Here is a 20,065-nt window from a genome sequence, read left to right as displayed (position 1 = left end):
AATACTAAAAAAAGAAAAAAGGATTACATGCTGTATCTGAGACATTAACGTACGTACTGTTGAGCTGCAGACTTACATGATAACATTTCGTGGGAAAATTTTACTGGAAATTCGTTATCTTCTCCCACCATTTAATCATTCTTCCCCACCCACAAAAGTATCATTTGATAACATGATGTATAGTACCCTCGAACGAAAGTAAATCATATCTCATGCGATTTCACTTGACACTGCAATGTAAGACAAGGGTCTTGAAACCAGATGCCATGAATATTTCTTGCTATGTTTTGGAATATAACACCTCGGTCCATATAACACGACGATTCTTCTAAGAAGAACGACTATATCAAATCAGATGAAATAACCAAGATTATAGTTTTATCTTCATGGTTTACAGAGTCTGAAAAGTGGAAAAACCTGTCATTCGGTTGGCGCAAATATCCTCTTTAAAGTCAGCAACGAAAACGTGATTAAGTTCAGTTCGCTCTAGACGATACTGAGGTGGCGGTATAACTGTTCGATATCTGAAGCTCCCCCTGGTGCTGTCATCCAGTTATGTGAGAGTGAGTCGGGAGCACCTGTCGGCGGTGTTTTGAAGCTGTTCTCAGGGGCATACAACATGCCTGAAGCTCATGTGTGTCTCCGTTACCAACCTCTGTTTCGCTGTCTGAGCAGCTAGCTTCATGTTTTTGCTTCCCTTTTATCCCACACTGGGGGTTTCCTGACGCCCTGTGAACTAAATCAGGTTGTACTTTTACGTCAAAATTTATTCTTAGTAATGTTTCTTTCTGTTATAGTCTTAAATGTCACTCATGTTTCAGCTTTCGGTGCCTGTTTGGCAGCACGACTCACCTTTTCTTGGTTTTGTATGCGAAGCCAGCCACGTCCTCTGACCCTGTGAGTTGAGTGTGTTGGCTTTTGTTTCCTGTTGGTCATCGTAGGTTTGCTTGTGTATATCCTTTGTGTCATTTATGAATGCGGTTTTTGATTTTGTGTTTTCCTATCCTAGGCTTGCTGTACGTGAAGCAGCCCATCCTATTCGTCACTCATAATCTATTTTTGATTTCTGGATGTTTCCTTGTGTGTGTTGCGGTATCTTAACCTAAGGCCTCTTGGCCCCCGGGCACCATCTTGCAACTCTTAACACTCCGTATTGATATAATCACTATGGTCATATTGCTCTAACTGTAACTGAATCGTGCAACCTGCAACAAATTAGCATTTAAAAAAAAAGGGGGCAGATGCTGTAACATTTGGCAGTCTGGAGAGGGACTTCTTGACATAGATATTTGCCCTTTCAGCTTCCTCCTCCCCCTCCAGCCCTACTGTCCTTAGCGCGCTCCTAGCTAGCAAGTATGGATCAAGTGTGTTTGCTTTGAAGCTAAATAAGTCGTCAAGACCCCCCCAAAAATATTTGCCAGTCTTAAAGAGAACAGAATAGTGCTCGATTACCCATGACAGTTCAAATTGGCTAATACCTGGGACACTCTATACCTTCGCACATACCCACCTTTGCCCTTACAAACAGTGACTTTTCCATTCATAGGCTTCTGAGTGCAACCAAGATAGTCTCATCCCCCTCCATGGCCAAAGCTTATAAACGCTTTGCTCTATGACTCGCTGCAGCTCCCATGGATGCAAATGCTGCCACTAAAAGTTGCGCTGTTAGACATGACAACTTTGTTCTGAATGTTATGGAAATTTGATCTGTGCATATATATATATATATATATATATATATATATATATATATATATATATATATATATATATATGTGTGTATTCTTTTTTCTCCAAACTTAAAGAAAGCTACGAGAAATGGCGGTCTCGAGCTGTATCGAAGCATCCATCGATACAAGTTCATTTCCACTGTGATTCTCTTCCATGTTTTAATGCGATCAAATATATATATATATATATATATATATATATATATATATATATATATATATATATATATATATATGGAATGAAAGCATTTTATCTCGAAATAACTGAAGACGTAGAAAAAATACAATGGGAAGCACATTTTGGAGTATCGTTTCCGAATTGGAGATTCATTAACAGACACATCCTCAGGGGAGCTAATTTGCATTATCATTGTTTACTATGCTGACATTATTCTAAGGATAATGATAAATTTTTAATAACTTGAATTGTTAATACGGAATTGAAGAGATGCAGTAAAATGAAAAGCTGTATCACCCAATTTCTGTTTTGCGATGTGAGCAAAGTTCGAAGTTTCGAACACAACTGGTTCATTTTCGATGTTGTGGAAAGCAAACAAGCGAGGATGGTGCTTTTTTTTATCTGCAATTCTGCATATACTTAAGCGAATTTCTCGAGGTAAATGTAAGGAGAATGAATCACAAGTTACGGAGTAAAAGACTGTGTTGGGAAGGATTTCAAGACAAGGAAAAACAAAGACGGCATTTGCATAACATTGCTGCTCCAGGTAAACGGGTGGAGGCTAGGGCATAGTGCATGCATGGGCATGGGGTACAGTCAGGTTGCATGCAGTTGTTTGAGTTGGAGACAGATGGTGGACAGGGGTGCTGTTCATGAAATTAGGGTCATAATGGTGGGTTACCACTGAAGTATGTGATATACAGGGAATACCAGTGACATTGATTGAGGTCTCTTGTGGGCAGATATCGTTTGAAAAAAAAATATTAAATGTAAACCAGTATTTACATTAGCCAAAAAAATCATTATTTCTTCAGATATTTTGTTACCGTTCATGAAAAGTGATTAGTATTTTTTAAATAGTACAGGTTTACTGAATGATTTTATCAGGGAAATAGCTGTGTAAAATTTATATATGGTCATTATTTTCCCCTTCCTGACTTAATTTGTTTGTTTATTAACTTTTTCAAGGGGAAAAGTTGCACATCGAGAAATGTCCATTAAATGGCATCAAGCCATGGTGATGTGCCAGTTTGGGGGCACCACAAAAGTGACAGATTTGAAAGGAACACTGTTCACTGACTGCACTTTGCAGTGATTTATTCTGGCGCTGCATTATGTGAAGTAATATGTGACTGCTTAGGTTATTTTCAAAGCGAATAGATGTACTGAATTATTTTGTCCGATGGGAATAGCCATATATTGTTTAGATATGGAAATTACTCTCCTCTTGCTCAACTTCATTTGTAAGTTTATCGACTTTTCCCTAGAAATAAAAGTTGCACTTTTTGAGATATGTCCAGTGAACGAATTCAAGCCATGTTTATGTGCCAGTTTGGGGGCATCACAAAAATTAACTTAAGGCTTGGAATGGAGCACCAAAATTTCCCTACTTCATTATGTTTTAATAAACTATTTAGTATTGGATTAAGAATAATACTCCAAACAGTTTACTGCCGATACAACTTGACTTTCTTGAGGATTCCATTAATATGCTTTTTCTCCTAAATCCATAAGTAATTGTATCTAAAATAGGAACATTACTTAAGCCCTTAGGGATTCTTAGGAGAGACCTATTTCTTGTATGTTTTTGTTCCAGTAATGGTGCCGCACCATAATTGTACCTCGGACCGTGGTTCTCATCTTCAGATATTGTTCAGTTTTAGATGGGAGTGGGTTTGTTTTCTGGCTAGTTACATGAATATTATTTGGTAACTTATCAAATAAGCTACGCATAATTGGAACTTGTTTTGAATATTGAATAGCTTTTTGTAGTATTAAATTAGTGTTTAGAGGCTAAGATTTGCTGAATAATTTTAGATAATATTTTACATCAAATAAGGCAACAGTGGTGAGGGTTATGTTTATCAGTGAAGATATATATGATTAGTTAACGTAAACTTTGATGAAACGCCTGTTTAACAAGATTCTATGAAACCTTAGTTAAGCTTCTCTGACAGTTTATCTCAGTTTAGTTTTTTCCATTTAAGTTGAAATACACTAGAAACAAAATCGCGCTGATGAGGCCGACAGACTGCGGCCCAGCCTTCCTACAGTTCCTAGTGGCATGTTAATATTATGTTACAGTTTTGCTGTTATTCTGGAATACTAGGGGATATTAGGTAAGGTATTCATATTTTTATACCGGACCACCTGATAATTCGCCCTTAACTTTTTGTAGGTTAGATTAGATTAGTTAAGTTAGGGTGTTAAAACATAAACCTACCCACCTTACTATGGCCTATCTTTATGTAATATATCCTGTGGATTTCTTTTTTCAATTAGTTAACCTTATTTTAACCTTAAGCGCATATTTTTCGATATTTCATGACCCTCACTGCTGTCGCCTTTCACTATCTAAGACTGATCACGCTCCACACCCTCTGTTCTGTTCCCCAAAGCTTACCATTTGCTAAACAAAATCACACAGCCTCTGATGCGTTTTGATGCCTAGCTAAACTGGTAATATACATACCAGCAACTTATGTCATGTAGTGTTATGATTTGGTGAAAATCTCAATGATTAAATTAGGGAGCTTTCTGCTTTGACTGCTCTGCCTCACGTAAAGGTTCTTGCATGAAAAAAGGTGACGCCGTTTTTTTCTTTTGCTTTTGCTTATAGCTAGTTATCACCTCTGAAGATAACTGATAATTCTTATTCTTAGTTCACGTAAGGTAAAGTCTGTTAGGTTCTTATATTAGTTTTTTGAGACCCTTCTTTTATCTCATATTTTCCAGCTTTATGTGTGCTCGAGATGCCATTTCTGGCACAGGTCAGAAATGGGCTCAAAAGGTACACGTGTGTCTGGTGTAAAATGTGATGAATCGATTCATCCGAAATGAATTTAGTACATGAGATAAAGTTAGTAGATTGTCCAGGTATAGCACTGAAACTGAGCTGACTGAGTGGAACATATATATATTTTTTAAATGTCTAACCTAACCTACCACAAAGGGAAAGGCGGAGATTGAATCTTAAGGTGGTCGTTTGTGTCATATGACATATTTACTAGAAATCGAATTTGATAGAAAAGAGTCCTTTAGTCAAGTGCCATCGAACCTGTACGTTGTGTTTGGATGGACAGCCGTTGTTAACGTTACTTAGGACAGCCGTTGTTAGCGTTACCTGCACGGGGAACCAGTAATCAGTGAGGGCACCCAAGATAATCAGAAACGGACTCTTGTGAGTGTGCACATGTGCACCCCTTACCCTTCACCTTTATCGTTAACGTATCCGAGGGTTCACTGCTCTGTTGCCAAGACGGAGTCATGTTGAACATGACAGCTACCAGAAACGTGGCACATAGTTTCTCTTTAGAACATAACAGTTAAAGGTCCCCAGATACTAGAAACGTGGCATATAGTTTCTTTTCAGAACATGACAATTAAAGAGCCTTCCATGTACCATACATGCTGACGTTATTTAAGAAAGCTGACTGGAAGGCTTTCGTAAGGTATACCATCTTAAAAAATGTAAAATGATTTTTTTGCGAGGCTCAAAAGACTAACTTGTCAGATACAAACGGTTTTCTGTACAGATTTTTCATATTAGTTAATGACTAAAGCTTTCTTTGTTATATGTACATGATGTAAGTAAAAATGTTGGACATATAGTTTGAAGATGTTCCTCATGGAAACTTTTGTGTGTGTTAAATGTGATGAATTGCTTCATCCTAAAGAGATACAGTTCGTGATGTTAGATAATATGAATATGCTTAAGCTCAAGAAATTTATCAGATGACTGTCCCACATATGATTTATAGATTTATTTGTCAAAGAGGCGGAGTTAATCATTGTGACGTGATTGATATTAAAGTATTTTGATATTCATAGTATGGATTATGTCTATTGTCAGGACACCTTATTGACACTCCAGCCATTTGATTATTTTCAATTGGATTTATTCACTTGTTTATAGAGCCAGTTAGAATTTACTCAAGAATATTTTACAGCATAAAGGGCTGCAGGCTGATGAAATATATTTTTTTCTTACAGGTCGTTGACCGTTTAGCCCTACAAAAACAATGAAGAGCTGTCACTGACACGATCCTAGGTGAGGTTTGGATCTTAACCCACACATTTACCCCGAACGATGATGGTGGACCTGCGGAAGATCCCTAGAGGAAATGTTTCAGATAAAGATCCATCTTTGTTTTCTCCCAGGTGTACCAAAGGACCTTATACTGAGAACTTCAGGTGAGTCATTAGAAGTAGACACTCTCCATCGTCTGCTGCTCTGGTTCGAATTCACCACCACCATAATTTTGTAGATAAAGAAAGCAGACCCACTCATAGCTATTATGTATCACATGTAAACCATTTAAATAAGTGAAACGTTTCGATTATATATATATATATATATATATATATATATATATATATATATATATATATATATATATATATATATAAAAGTATAATAAAAAATATATATATATATATATATATATATATATATATATATTATTCATAAAGTCAAATCCCCATAAAGTAGTAATCCTCTTTGATTCGGTGAAAGTACAAACGGTATTTAATCCCGTCGGAATGAATGGAAAGACTATAATATAAAGGATGTTCATGATTTTGAGAGAGCCTGTGTCTTAAATGTCCAAAATTGGATTAAAATATACATGTGCTGTCTTTGTTTTTGGAAATCTTTTCAAATTTTGTTAAATTTTTTCTAACGAATGAGTATCAGGTGTTTTAGATAAATTGATTTTGCTAACACACACACACACACACAGACATATATATATATATATATATATATATATATATATATATATATATATATATATATATATATGTATGTATATATATATATACATTTTTTTATTATTATTTATTTTGCTTTGTCGCTGTCTCCCGCGTTAGCGAGGTAGCGCAAGGAAACAGACGAAAGAATGGCCCAACCCACCCACATACACATGTATATACATACACGTCCACACACGCAAATATACAAGACGAAAGAATGGCCCAACCCACCCACATACACATGTATATACATACACGTCCACATACGCAAATATACATACCTATACATCTCAACGTATACATATAACACACAGACATATACATATATACACTTGTACATAATTCATATTGTCTGCCTTTATTCATTCCCATCGCCAACCCGCCACACATGAAAGCCACACATGAAATAACAACCCCCTCCCCCCTCATGTGCGCGAGATAGCGCTAGGAAAAGACAACAAAGGCCACATTCGTTCACACTCAGTCTCTAGCTTTCATGTAATATTGCACCGAAACCACAGCTTCCTTTCCACATCCAGGCCCCACAGAACTTTCCATGGTTTACCCCAGACGCTTCACATGCCCTGGTTCAATCCATTGACAGCACGTCGACCCCGGTATACCACATCGTTCCAATTCACTCTATTCCTTGCATGCCTTTCACCCTCCTACATGTTCAGGCCCCGATCACTCAAAATATTTTTCACTCCACCTTTCCACCTCTAATGTGGTCTCCCACTTCTCGTTCCCTCCACCTCTGACACATATATCCTCTTGGCCAATCTTTCCTCACTCATTCTCTCCATGTGACCAAACCATTTCAAAACACCCTTTTCTGCACTCTCAGCCACACTCTTTTTATTACCACACATCTCTCTTACCCTGTTATTACTTACTTGATCAAACCACCTCACACCACATATTGTCCTCAAACATCTCATTTCCAGCACATCCACCCTTCTCCACACAACTCTATCTATAACCCACGCCTCGCAACCATATATCATTGTTGGAACCACTATTCCTTCAAACACCCCTTTTTGCTTTCTGAGATAATGTTCTCGACTTCCACACATTCTTCAACGCTCCCAGAACTTTCGCCCCCTCCCCCACCCTGTGATCCACTTCCATGGTTCCATCCGCTGCCAAATCCACTCCCAGATATCTAAAACACTTCACTTCCTGCAGTTTTTCTCCATTCAAACTTACCTCCCAATTGACTTGTCCCTCAACCCTACTGTACCTAATAACCTTGCTCTTATTCACATTTACTCTCAGCTTTCTTCTTTCACACACTTTACCAAACTCAGTCACCAGCTTCTGCAGTTTCTCACATGAATCAGCCACCAGCGCTGTATCATCAGCGAACAACAACTGACTCACTTCCCAGGCTCTCTCATCCACAACACACTGCATGCTTGCCTCTCTTTCCAAAACTCTTGCATTCACATCCCTAACAACCCCATCCATAAACAAATTAAACAACCATGGAGACATCACATACCCCTGCTGCAAACCTACATTCATTGAGAACCAATCACTGTCCTCTCTTCCTACACATACACATGCCTTACATCCTCAGTGAAAACTTTTCACTGCTTATAGCAATTTGCCTCCCACACCATATATTCTTAATACCTTCCACAGAGCATCTCTATCAACTCTTATCATATTCCTTCTCCAGATCCATAAATGCTACATACAAATCCATTTGCTTTTCTAAGTATTTCTCACATACATTCTTCAAAGCAAATGCCTGATCCACACATCCTCTACCACTTCTGAAACCACACTGCTCTTCCCCAATCTGATGCTCTGTACATGCCTTCACCCTCCCATATAATTTCCCAGGAATACTTAAAAAACTTATACCTCTGTAATTTGAGCACTCACTTTTATCCCCTTTGCTTTTGTACAATGGCACTATGCAAGCATTCCGCCAGTCCTCAGGCACCTCACCATGAGTCATTTTTTTTTTTTTTTTTTTTTTTTTGCTTTGTCGCTGTCTCCCGCGTTTGCGAGGTAGCGCAAGGAAACAGACGAAAGAAATGGCCCAACCCATACCCATACACATGTATATACATACGTCCACACACGCAAATATACATACCTACACAGCTTTCCATGGTTTACCCCAGACGCTTCACATGCCCTGATTCAATCCACTGACAGCACATCAACCCCGGTATACCACATCGCTCCAATTCACTCTATTCCTTGCCCTCCTTTCACCCTCCTGCATGTTCAGGCCCCGATCACACAAAATCTTCTTCACTCCATCTTTCCACCTCCAATTTGGTCTCCCTCTTCTCCTCGTTCCCTCCACCTCCGACACATATATCCTCTTGGTCAATCTTTCCTCACTCATTCTCTCCATGTGCCCAAACCATTTCAAAACACCCTCTTCTGCTCTCTCAACCACGCTCTTTTTATTTCCACACATCTCTCTTACCCTTATGTTACTTACTTGATCAAACCACCTCACACCACACATTGTCCTCAAACATCTCATTTCCAGCACATCCATCCTCCTGCGCACCACTCTATCCATAGCCCACGCCTCGCAACCATACAACATTGTTGGAACCACTATTCCTTCAAACATACCCATTTTTGCTTTCCGAGATAATGTTCTCGACTTCCACACATTCTTCAAGGCTCCCAGAATTTTCGCCCCCTCCCCCACCCTATGATCCACTTCCGCTTCCATGGTTCCATCCGCTGCCAGATCCACTCCCACATATCTAAAACACTTCACTTCCTCCAGTTTTTCTCCATTCAAACTCACCTCCCAATTGACTTGACCCTCAACCCTACTGTACCTAATAACCTTGCTCTTATTCACATTTACTCTTAACTTTCTTCTTTCACACACTTTACCAAACTCAGTCACCAGCTTCTGCAGTTTCTCACATGAATCAGCCACCAGCGCTGTATCATCAGCGAACAACAACTGACTCACTTCCCAAGCTCTCTCCTCCCCAACAGACTTCATACTTGCCCCTCTTTCCAAAACTCTTGCATTCACCTCCCTAACAACCCCATCCATAAACAAATTAAACAACCATGGAGACATCACACACCCCTGCCATGAGTCATACATACATTAAATAACCTTACCAACCAGTCAACAGTACATTCACCCCCTTTTTTAATAAATGCCACTACAATACTATCCAAACCCGCTGCCTTGCCAGCTTTCATCTTCCTCAAAGCTTTTACTACCTCTTCTCTGTTTACCAAATCATTCTCCCTAACCCTCTCACTTTGCACACCACCTCGACCAAAACATCCTATATCTGCCACTCTATCATCAAACATATTCAACAAACCTTCAAAATACTCACTCCAATCTCCTTCTCACATCACCACTACTTGTTGTCACCTCCCCATTTAACCCCTTCACTGAAGTTCCCATTTGTTCTCTTGTCTTATGCTCTTTATTTACCTCCTTCCAAAACATATTTTTATTCTCCTAAAATTTAATGATACTCTCTCACCCCAACTCTCATTTGCCCTCTTTTTCACCTCTTGCACCTTTCTCTTGACCTCCTGCCTCATTCTTTTATACATCTCCCAGTCATTTGCATTATTTCCCTGCAAAAATCGTCCAAATGCCTCTCTTTTCTCTTTCACTAATAATCTTACTTCTTCATCCCACCACTCACTACCCGTTCTAATCTGCCCACCTCCCATGCTTCTCATGTCACAAGCATCTTTTGCGTAAGCCATCACTGCTTCCCCAAATACATCCCATTCCACCCCCGCTCCCCTTACGTCTTTTGTTCTCACCTTTTTCCATTCTGTACTCAGTCTCTCCTGGTACTTCCTCAAACAAGTCTCCTTCCCAAGCTCTCTCACTCTCACCACTCTTTTCACCCCAACATTCTCTCTTCTTTTCTGAAAACCTCTACAAATCTTCACCTTTGCCTCCACAAGATAATGATCAGACATCCCTCTAGTTGCACCTCTCAGCACATTACATCCAAAAGTCTCTCTTTCGCATGCCTATCAATTAACACGTAATCCAATAACGCTCTCTGGCCATCTTTCATACTTACATATGTATACTTATGTATATCTCTCATTTTAAACCAGGTATTCCCAATCATCAGTCGTTTTTCAGCACATAAATCTACATGCTCTTCACCATTTCCATTTACAACACTGAACACCCCATGTACACCAATTATTCCCTCAACTGCCACATTACTCACCTTTGCATTCAAATTACCCATCACTGTAACCTGGTCTCGTCCATCAAAACTACTAACACACTCACTCAGCTGCTCCCAAAACACTTTCCTCTCATGATCTTTCTTCTCATGCCCAGGTGCATATGCACCAATAATCACCCATCTCTCTCCATCCACATTCATTTTTACCCATATCAATCTAGAGATTACTTTCTTACACTCTATCACACACATATAATAAATATGATAGATATATACATATATATATATTTATTTATATTTATTTATTATACTTTGTCGCTGTCTCCCGCTTCAGCGAGGTAGCACAAGGAAACAGACGAAAGAATGGCCCAGCCCACCGACATACACATGTATATACATACCCATCCACTTATGCACATATACATACCTATACATTTCAACGTATACATATATATACATACACAGACATATACACATATACACATGTACATAATTCATACTAGCTGCCCTTAGAAGCTCCAGTGCATGGCTTATAAGCCTAGATTTTATAATCCATTCCAATTCAGAAATTTGGTTTGATTTAGAATATTGGTATTGTTAATATTTTTTAATGTGGAATAGAATTCTGGGGTCCAAAATGTTTTTGAACCATTAGTTTTGCAATCGAACTTTGAATTAATAGTTTAATATTTTTCTTAATTACCCTCTTCCTGCATGGCTTATAGAATAGCTTAGGTTGATATTTAGAGTAAACAAGGCTTCCATTTATATTATATTCCAGTGTATGGTGTATTTTAAATTTTGAAACAAATTATTTTTATATGAAAATACCCTGTACTATTACCAACATTTTTAGCCATTTTTCTTGGTTGGCAGTTAGTTCTTTGGGCTTTAAGCCTATTAACATCCAGGGACATTAACCTTGTCAACATCAAGGTTCGTCCATCAACCAAAACATAGTTAACTACTTTTTTAGGTGTTAGGGATATTTCCGAGACCATATACAATTCTCATTTATGCATGTGACAAGGTTGACAGGATTTCATTGCAGAAAAGAAAGGCCAAAACCAGGTAAAATTTAGACCTAACAGGCCAAAGTATTTGACAAGAGAAATTGAATAGGGCATCTTTTTTGAACCTTTTTCTCACATATTTCACGAATAGCTTGACTGGGAAACAGGTTAAGCTGTTAATAATCTGTTATGTTGTGAATTTGAACTTGTGCATTCGCTCAATATCTTCATAATAGGTAGCAGCCTACTCAAAGTTCTGACCCACATATATCACATGCACAGGGCTCCGTTTTGTCCAGGGAGGTAGAGTGCACAAAAAAATGTGGTTTTATGTAGTTTCAGCATTTTCAACTTTCCACTAGAGTAACTCTAACTTGTAATTGTATTTAAATACTGTAATAGAGATGTCTCACATATCAAAGCTAATGACCTCATTATATTTTCTCTAAGCTCTTAGGGATTTGTGCTTCTCTGCAAATTTTTAATATTTTATATGCATACAAAGTTATGAGTACTGTTTTCACCCATGTAGTCTATTCCTATTTCAGCTTTTCAGGTTTTTTAATCTCACTGTACATGATAAGCATACAAGGGAGGTATATTACCACTATTACCCGCCTGAGTTTTAGGAGTGTTTATGACGGCTATCAAGTGAGCCAGCTCTGTAGTGCTTGTCAAGTTGCACTCCTTTGATCTGGGTAGCTGTCTTTTCTTTCTGTCTCACCCACAGATGGAGTACTGGTATTCTGTCCAGTCATACAATCTCTTTTTGTTATGCCTAGTACTTGCCAAGACTTAACTCACATAGTTCATGCTTAACTGTAGCTTTTTCGTGTGGTGAGCAGTATGCAGTAGCCCTGCCTTTTGGCAAAATGGTGAGAGCAATAGATTGAAGCTATAGTTAGGAACATATAGGCAGGAGCATTAGGTAGAAATATTCAGTAGAAGCAGTAGGTAGGAGCATAAGGCAGGAACATCTGGTAGAAGTAATCAATAGGAACATTAGGTAGGAGCCTCTGCAAACACTGTGCTAGATTTGCCCTCAGCCACTGGCCTGTTACTGTTAAGGGTGAGGCACTAATGGCTAAGAAGCGTCACTTGAGTTCATTAGTTGTGGAGACTTGTCATGGCCACCCCCTTGAGGAAGTTCCAGGTGAGAACAGTTATCAAGAGATATAGAGACTTGACAAGTGTATTTACTTGGATTTTGCTCCCAAGAGCTCAGTATAGGTTTTTGTTATAAATCTTCTTTTTTTTCTTTCGTACTATTCGCCATTTCCCGCATCAGCGAGGTAGCGCTATGAACAGAGGACTGGGCTTTAGAGGGAATATCCTCAAGTGACGCTTCTTAGCCATTAGTGCCTCACCCTTAACAGTAACAGGCCAGTGGCTGAGGGCAAATCTAGCACAGTGTTTGCAGAGGCTCCTACCTAATGTTCCTATTGATTACTTCTACCAGATGTTATAAATATTTTGATTAATTATATGTATGATATGCTTGGGATCAAGCAATGTTCAAATTTTGGAGAAATTCAGACTTTAGAGGCCTAAATAGATGTTAGAAAAACCCAAGTGGTGAGACCACTAGGGTGAAATAATTCCATGTTTATCTGTGATTGGTTTCAAATATTTTCTTGTTTCAAAATTTCAAGTATAGCTCTACTAGCTCATTTGAACACAAATCTGGCAATTTTGACATCATTTACTGTGTTATTATGGTATATTGCATCTATTTTGGAGGTCTGTGAACCAAGGAGATGGAATTCTTACATAGCTCCTGCACCTCAACATAAAATCAACCGGTAAATTGTATTTTTCATATGTGCTGGAAATGAGATGTTTGATGACAATATGTGGTGTGAGGTGGTTTGATCGAGTAAGTAATGTAAGGGTAAGGGAGATGTGTGGAAATAAAAAGAGTGTGGTTGAGAGAGCAGAAGAGAGTGTTTTGAAATGATTTGGTCACATGGAGAGAATGAGTGAGGAAAGATTGACCAAGAGGATATATGTGTCAGAGGTGGAGGGAACGAGGAGAAGTGGGAGACCAAATTGGAGGTGGAAAGATGGAGTGAAAAAGATTTTGAGTGATCAGGGCCTTAACATGCAGGAGAGTGAAAGGCGTGCAAGGAATAGAGTGAATTGGAACGATGTGGTATACCGGGGTCGACGTGCTGTCAATGGATTGAACTAGGGCATATGAAGTGTCTCGAGTAAACCATGGAAAGTTTTGTGGGGCCTGGATGTAGAAAGGGAACTGTGGTTTCGGTGCATTATTACATGACAGCTAGAGACTGAGTGTGAATGAATGGGGCCTTTGTTGTCTTTTCCTAGTGCTACCTCGCACACATGAGGGGGGTGGGGGTTGTTATTCCATGTGTGGCGGGGTGGCGATGAGAATAAATAAAGGCAGACAGTATGAATTATGTACATGTGTATATATATGTATATGTCTGTGTGTGTATATATATATGTGTACATTGAGATGTATAGGTATGTATATTTGCGTGTGTGGACGTGTATGTATATACATGTGTATGTGGGTGGGTTGGGCCATTCTTTCGTCTGTTTCCTTGCGCTACATCACTAACGTGGGAGACAGCGACAAAGCAAAATAAATAAATAAATATAAATCTTCGATTTTCAGGGAATCTTATTTTAGATCAACCACTGTTTGACTTGCTCATTCAAATTTAGCCTAAGCAATTTTGCTGACATACACTGTGTTGTTATTCTGGTATATTTCAGGTATTTTCAGGGTTTTGTCATACCAAGATGGAATTCTTATCTAGCTCCTGTGCCCCTTCTGTTCAAAACATTTAACATATGATTGATAAAAGTATAAGTAAATTGTGTTTTCCATATGCTTTTTGTACATAGTCCTTCTTTAGGTTTTTAGCTAATTTTTTTTTTTTTTTTTTTTTTTTTTTTATACTTTGTCGCTGTCTCCCGCGTTTGCGAGGTAGCGCAAGGAAACAGACGAAAGAAATGGCCCAACCCCCCCCATACACATGTACATACACACGTCCACACACGCAAATATACATACCTACACAGCTTTCCATGGTTTACCCCAGACGCTTCACATGCCTTGATTCAATCCACTGACAGCACGTCAACCCCTGTATACCACATCGCTCCAATTCACTCTATTCCTTGCCCTCCTTTCACCCTCCTGCATGTTCAGGCCCCGATCACACAAAATCCTTTTCACTCCATCTTTCCACCTCCAATTTGGTCTCCCTCTTCTCCTCGTTCCCTCCACCTCCGACACATATATCCTCTTGGTCAATCTTTCCTCACTCATTCTCTCCATGTGCCCAAACCATTTCAAAACACCCTCTTCTGCTCTCTCAACCACGCTCTTTTTATTTCCACACATCTCTCTTACCCTTACATTACTTACTCGATCAAACCACCTCACACCACACATTGTCCTCAAACATCTCATTTCCAGCACATCCATCCTCCTACGCACAACTCTATCCATAGCCCACGCCTCGCAACCATACAACATTGTTGGAACCACTATTCCTTCAAACATACCCATTTTTGCTTTCCGGGATAATGTTCTCGACTTCCACACATTTTTCAAGGCTCCCAAAATTTTCGCCCCCTCCCCCACCCTATGATCCACTTCCGCTTCCATGGTTCCATCCGCTGACAAATCCACTCCCAGATATCTAAAACACTTCACTTCCTCCAGCCTCTCACCATTCAAACTCACCTCCCAATTGACTTGACCCTCAACCCTACTGTACCTAATAACCTTGCTCTTATTGACATTTACTCTTAACTTTCTTCTTCCACACACTTTACCAAACTCCGTCACCAGCTTCTGCAGTTTCTCACATGAATTCGCCACCAGCGCTGTATCATCAGCGAACAACAACTGACTCACTTCCCAAGCTCTCTCATCCCCAACAGACTTCATACTTGCCCCTCTTTCCAAAACTCTTGCATTTACCTCCCTAACAACCCCATCCATAAACAAATTAAACAACCATGGAGACATCACACACCCCTGCCGCAAACCTACATTCACTGAGAACCAATCACTTTCCTCTCTTCCTACACGTACACATGCCTTACATCCTCGATAAAAACTTTTCACTGCTTCTAACAACTTGCCTCCCACACCATATATTCTTAATACCTTCCACAGAGCATCTCTATCAACTCTATCATATGCCTTCTCCAGATCCATAAATGCTACATACAAATCCATTTGCTTTTCTAAGTATTTCTCACATACATTCTTCAAAGCAAACACCTGATCCACACATCCTCTACCACTTCTGAAACCACACTGCTCTTCCCCAATCTGATGCTCTGTATATGAGTTAATGATTATCTGTATCTTAAGATGGTGTTCATTAAAAAAAATTCATGATATAATCAGTAACATGATACAATATACTCTATTTTTCATATTTTTTATACGCGACTCTCTTCACAATTAATCATCTCATTTAGAATATATAAAAGAAACAAGCTAAAGATATGAGTGTATTGGTAAGGTAAGGCATCTTTATCAGTACACTCCCACCACAAGTTTATTTTTTCCTAGGTAAGTTAAGGACAGTTTTACTTGTTTCTTTCTTCTTCAATTATTCCTTTATATTCTTTCACTTCATAAGATTTGTTTTTTTTTACTACTTTTGCACTGAAGATATATTTCCGTTTTGGGGAGACCCATCTGATGAGAGCACTAAGGGTGAAAGGATTATTGATTATTTCTTTGGCTACAAATCTTTTCTCATATATCAAACATTGTTTTCCTAGCTCATTTGAACACAACTTCAGCAATTTCAGTGGCATACACTGTGTTATTCTGGTATATTTCTGCTGCATTCTCCTTCCAGATTTTTTTATTTTTCACACCTGATATGCTAAAGATGTAGATGATAATTGATTCATAACGTAAGAACGTTCTGGAAACAGTTGTGCAGACAAGTTCATGAAAAATTCAGTACACCATATTGATATTTGAGTTTTTAATTTGATATGATTAGTTAAGTTTTTCACCTCTAAAAAGGAATAGGAAATTAACCAAGGTAACACACCAGTAGCACGTTTTTGTAAGCATAATTTTTTCTTTTTGGGGGTGGCATATGTGCTTCATTGTATTACTTAAAAATTCTTTTTGTCCTAATAAACAAATTATTTTGTTGAACGCATTTTGCATGACATTTTACATTGTTTTGTTTGTAAACCCTTTGGAAATACTGTAATGATGTAAACTGGTATTTCCTTAAATGTTAATTCTATTAAGTATGCATGATTTGTAGTAATTCATAAGTGCTTATGTTTATAATTACATGTATGTAATGTATACTTGCATACATCATAGCCTTATTTTGTTTATACTAATCATTATTTTCATTGTTATAGTCTTTTACATCAGAAATTCTCTTTGCAGTTGCGTTTGATTCCTGCTGTATGTTTGCTGTGAAATATGTGAGCATGTCATGTTTGTGTGTTGCATGATTAACTATTGCAGAAGCTTCCTTTTTCACGTTTGTACTTTCTATTGAAGTTCTTCTTTATGAATGTATATGTTTACCTAAGGATGTAACAGACAAAGATGATACATTTCACAGAAATATGTGAGGACAGAATGAGTAGAATTCATAACTTATAGCAGTTAAGAATGTTCAAAATATTGTATCAAAATATTTCAAACTGTTTGCACTTGTAACTAAGTCATTCTCAACATAATCAAAGTTAAATCCTTATGAATATGAAAGGATATAGTACTTGTATCCTGATTCTGTTCTGTATTGGATAGTAATTCTTCTAATGCACATTGTTGAATGATGTGTGGACATATTCAAATGTGTACTGAGTTTATTAATGATACATGTAACAAAAACAGTTGTCTTCATAGCATAAAATGGCATCAGTTACTTGGTATGCTTTTCATGCTGAATAAATTTTTGGGATGCAAATATAAAGTTGTCCTCTCAGGAATGGCATTGTACTCCAGGGTTTCACACATGAGATTCCTCCGAGGAACTCACACAGGTGAGAATCCTCTCAGGAACAACTTAGTACTCCGGGGATTCACACAGGAGAGAATACCACCAGGAAAAACGCTGCAGTCCAGGGCCTCATACAGCTGAGAATCCACCGAGGAACAGCATTGTACTTCATAAGGAAATTTGCATGTACAATGATTGGATTTCTGGACCATCACCACAGTATAAAAAATAAGATCCCAGATCGTATTTTTCATGTTGAATAAGGTTCTAAAGTCCAAAGGTTGTTTTGGGACCAATAGGCTTTGTTACTAATCTTTTTTAATATGCTTGATACATTTTTATTATTCACCAGTTAGCTTTATACTATATTTTAGGTTGACATTTAAGGTAAAGAAGCCTTTCTGTAAGTTATACACCAATATTGAAAGTTTTTGTTATGAAAAGTATATTTTTAGTATTCATTACATGCATTTTAAGATATTTTATTAGAAAAATTAGATTTACTGTAAAATCCTTGTTTCTGAAATTATATATCCTCTTTGTGTGGTATTTTTTTTTTTTTCATAAATCATACATCATAAAACTCAACAATTACATGATAACTTTTTACAATTTGTGCCATGTATGATATTTGCAATTTTCATACAGTTTTGTGTAAAGGCTTAATAATGATTTTATATCTTGTAATCATGCTATCTTGGGAATTTTCTTGTATACACTCTAAAAGCCTGTGTGTCCGAGAGAATCTAAATTGCCTTCGTCTTTCCATTTATAGAACTGTTCCAGCCCTGAAAAGTGTGTATTTCATTGTCTTCATTGTCATTATATAATCGCTTTGAGTCCCTAAAATTCTTTGGAGAATCATACATTATGTACATCAGTTACTCCTCTGATTATTTACCGTCTGTTTCTTATGAAGGAAGCAGTTTCCCTCTTTTTCCTCACTTTCTATCAATTCTCTGACCCGAAGGTTCCTTGAATTCCAACTTGGTACTATTTATTATCAGGCCATCTACATATGTATACATTACTTTCCTGATTTCACTGCAGTACTGATGGAGCCATTTCTTCCTCTAGGATCACCTGGTTTCTTCTGTTTTTTGCCTTTTGACTATACTCTCTCCCTTTGGTTTATCATCTCTGATGAAGACCCAGTTTAAATCCTCCAGGTCTCTAAATTTCTTAGCCTACCAAGATTCCTTTTGGTTACATACCTATGACTCCAAATTGCATGTACCTGTTACTGGGTGTCCCCATACATTTACTATACCCACCAATTCTCCTTTGTTGCAAAAATTGCATTTGGATGTTGATAGCATCTAGTAGCCCTTCTGTAACCTTCCCTCTTTCGTTGTGGAATGTAGTCCTCTTCCAGTCCAAAAATCAGAAATTTATGTGATAAATCTCCTGTTTAACTACTCTTCCTAATTTTGATGTTTTGTAAATATTTATTATATTTATTATACTTTGTTGTTTCTCCCGCATTACTGAGGTAGTGCAAGGAAACAGACGTAAGAATGGCCCAACCCACCCACATGCACATGTATATACTTACATGCTCACACACATACATATACTTGTAAATATGTGATTATTATTTGTTATTGATATTTGTATGTTATGGGAAGAGTTTTAATCTCATTTAGTAATGTCTCGACCTATGCATATACATGGATGTTCCACGTCTTTACTCGTGTTTATATATATATATATACACACACACACCTGCCTAAGCCAGGTCTGGTCTGTGTGTGTGTGCGCATGCGTGCGTGCGAGCATGCATGCATACTATATACAAAATATGCTGAAAAATGCATTAGTAAGTGAAACATTGTAGCAATATTAATTTTATTAACATAATTTTGATAGGAGAATATTACTGAATGTAAGTAGAATCTATATGATATATATATATTACACATATACATGTTGCACACATTAGTGAAGCAGAATTAAAAATAAGATTAAGCAAAATGAAATTAAGATCCTTTAAAAGTTTAAACCAATAACAAAGAACAAAGGGAAATATTCACACAAGCATGTAGTCATAAACTTTAGAAAACAAATTATATGGATTCTACTATATGTTGATTGGAGAACTTTACAAAAATTTTTGAGAAAAATATAATTTGTACCTCATACTGCATTAAACACTCCATAATAACAGAATTAATATAAAATCCATGACCATTTAATCAATGATAACCTTTATATTAAAATCTTTATGTAA

General features: G+C 37.7%; 1 long non-coding RNA gene across 2 annotated transcripts; it reads left to right on the top strand.

Moving 5' to 3' along the window:
• Positions 1-2,244: 2,244 nt before the first annotated feature.
• Positions 2,245-19,148, top strand: LOC139753458 (uncharacterized). Of its 2 annotated transcripts, none has more exons than XR_011713715.1 (3): positions 2,245-2,455; positions 5,902-6,102; positions 17,841-19,148. It is a non-coding gene; the product is annotated as an uncharacterized lncRNA (long non-coding RNA). The 2 variants fall into 2 exon arrangements; XR_011713714.1 differs by having other exon boundaries at positions 17,822-19,148.
• Positions 19,149-20,065: the final 917 nt, after the last annotated feature.

This window comes from Panulirus ornatus, chromosome 14 (genome assembly GCF_036320965.1).
Source record: "Panulirus ornatus isolate Po-2019 chromosome 14, ASM3632096v1, whole genome shotgun sequence".
Taxonomy (NCBI): Eukaryota; Metazoa; Arthropoda; class Malacostraca; order Decapoda; family Palinuridae; genus Panulirus; species Panulirus ornatus.
This window is presented reverse-complemented; position numbering and strand designations above follow the sequence as displayed.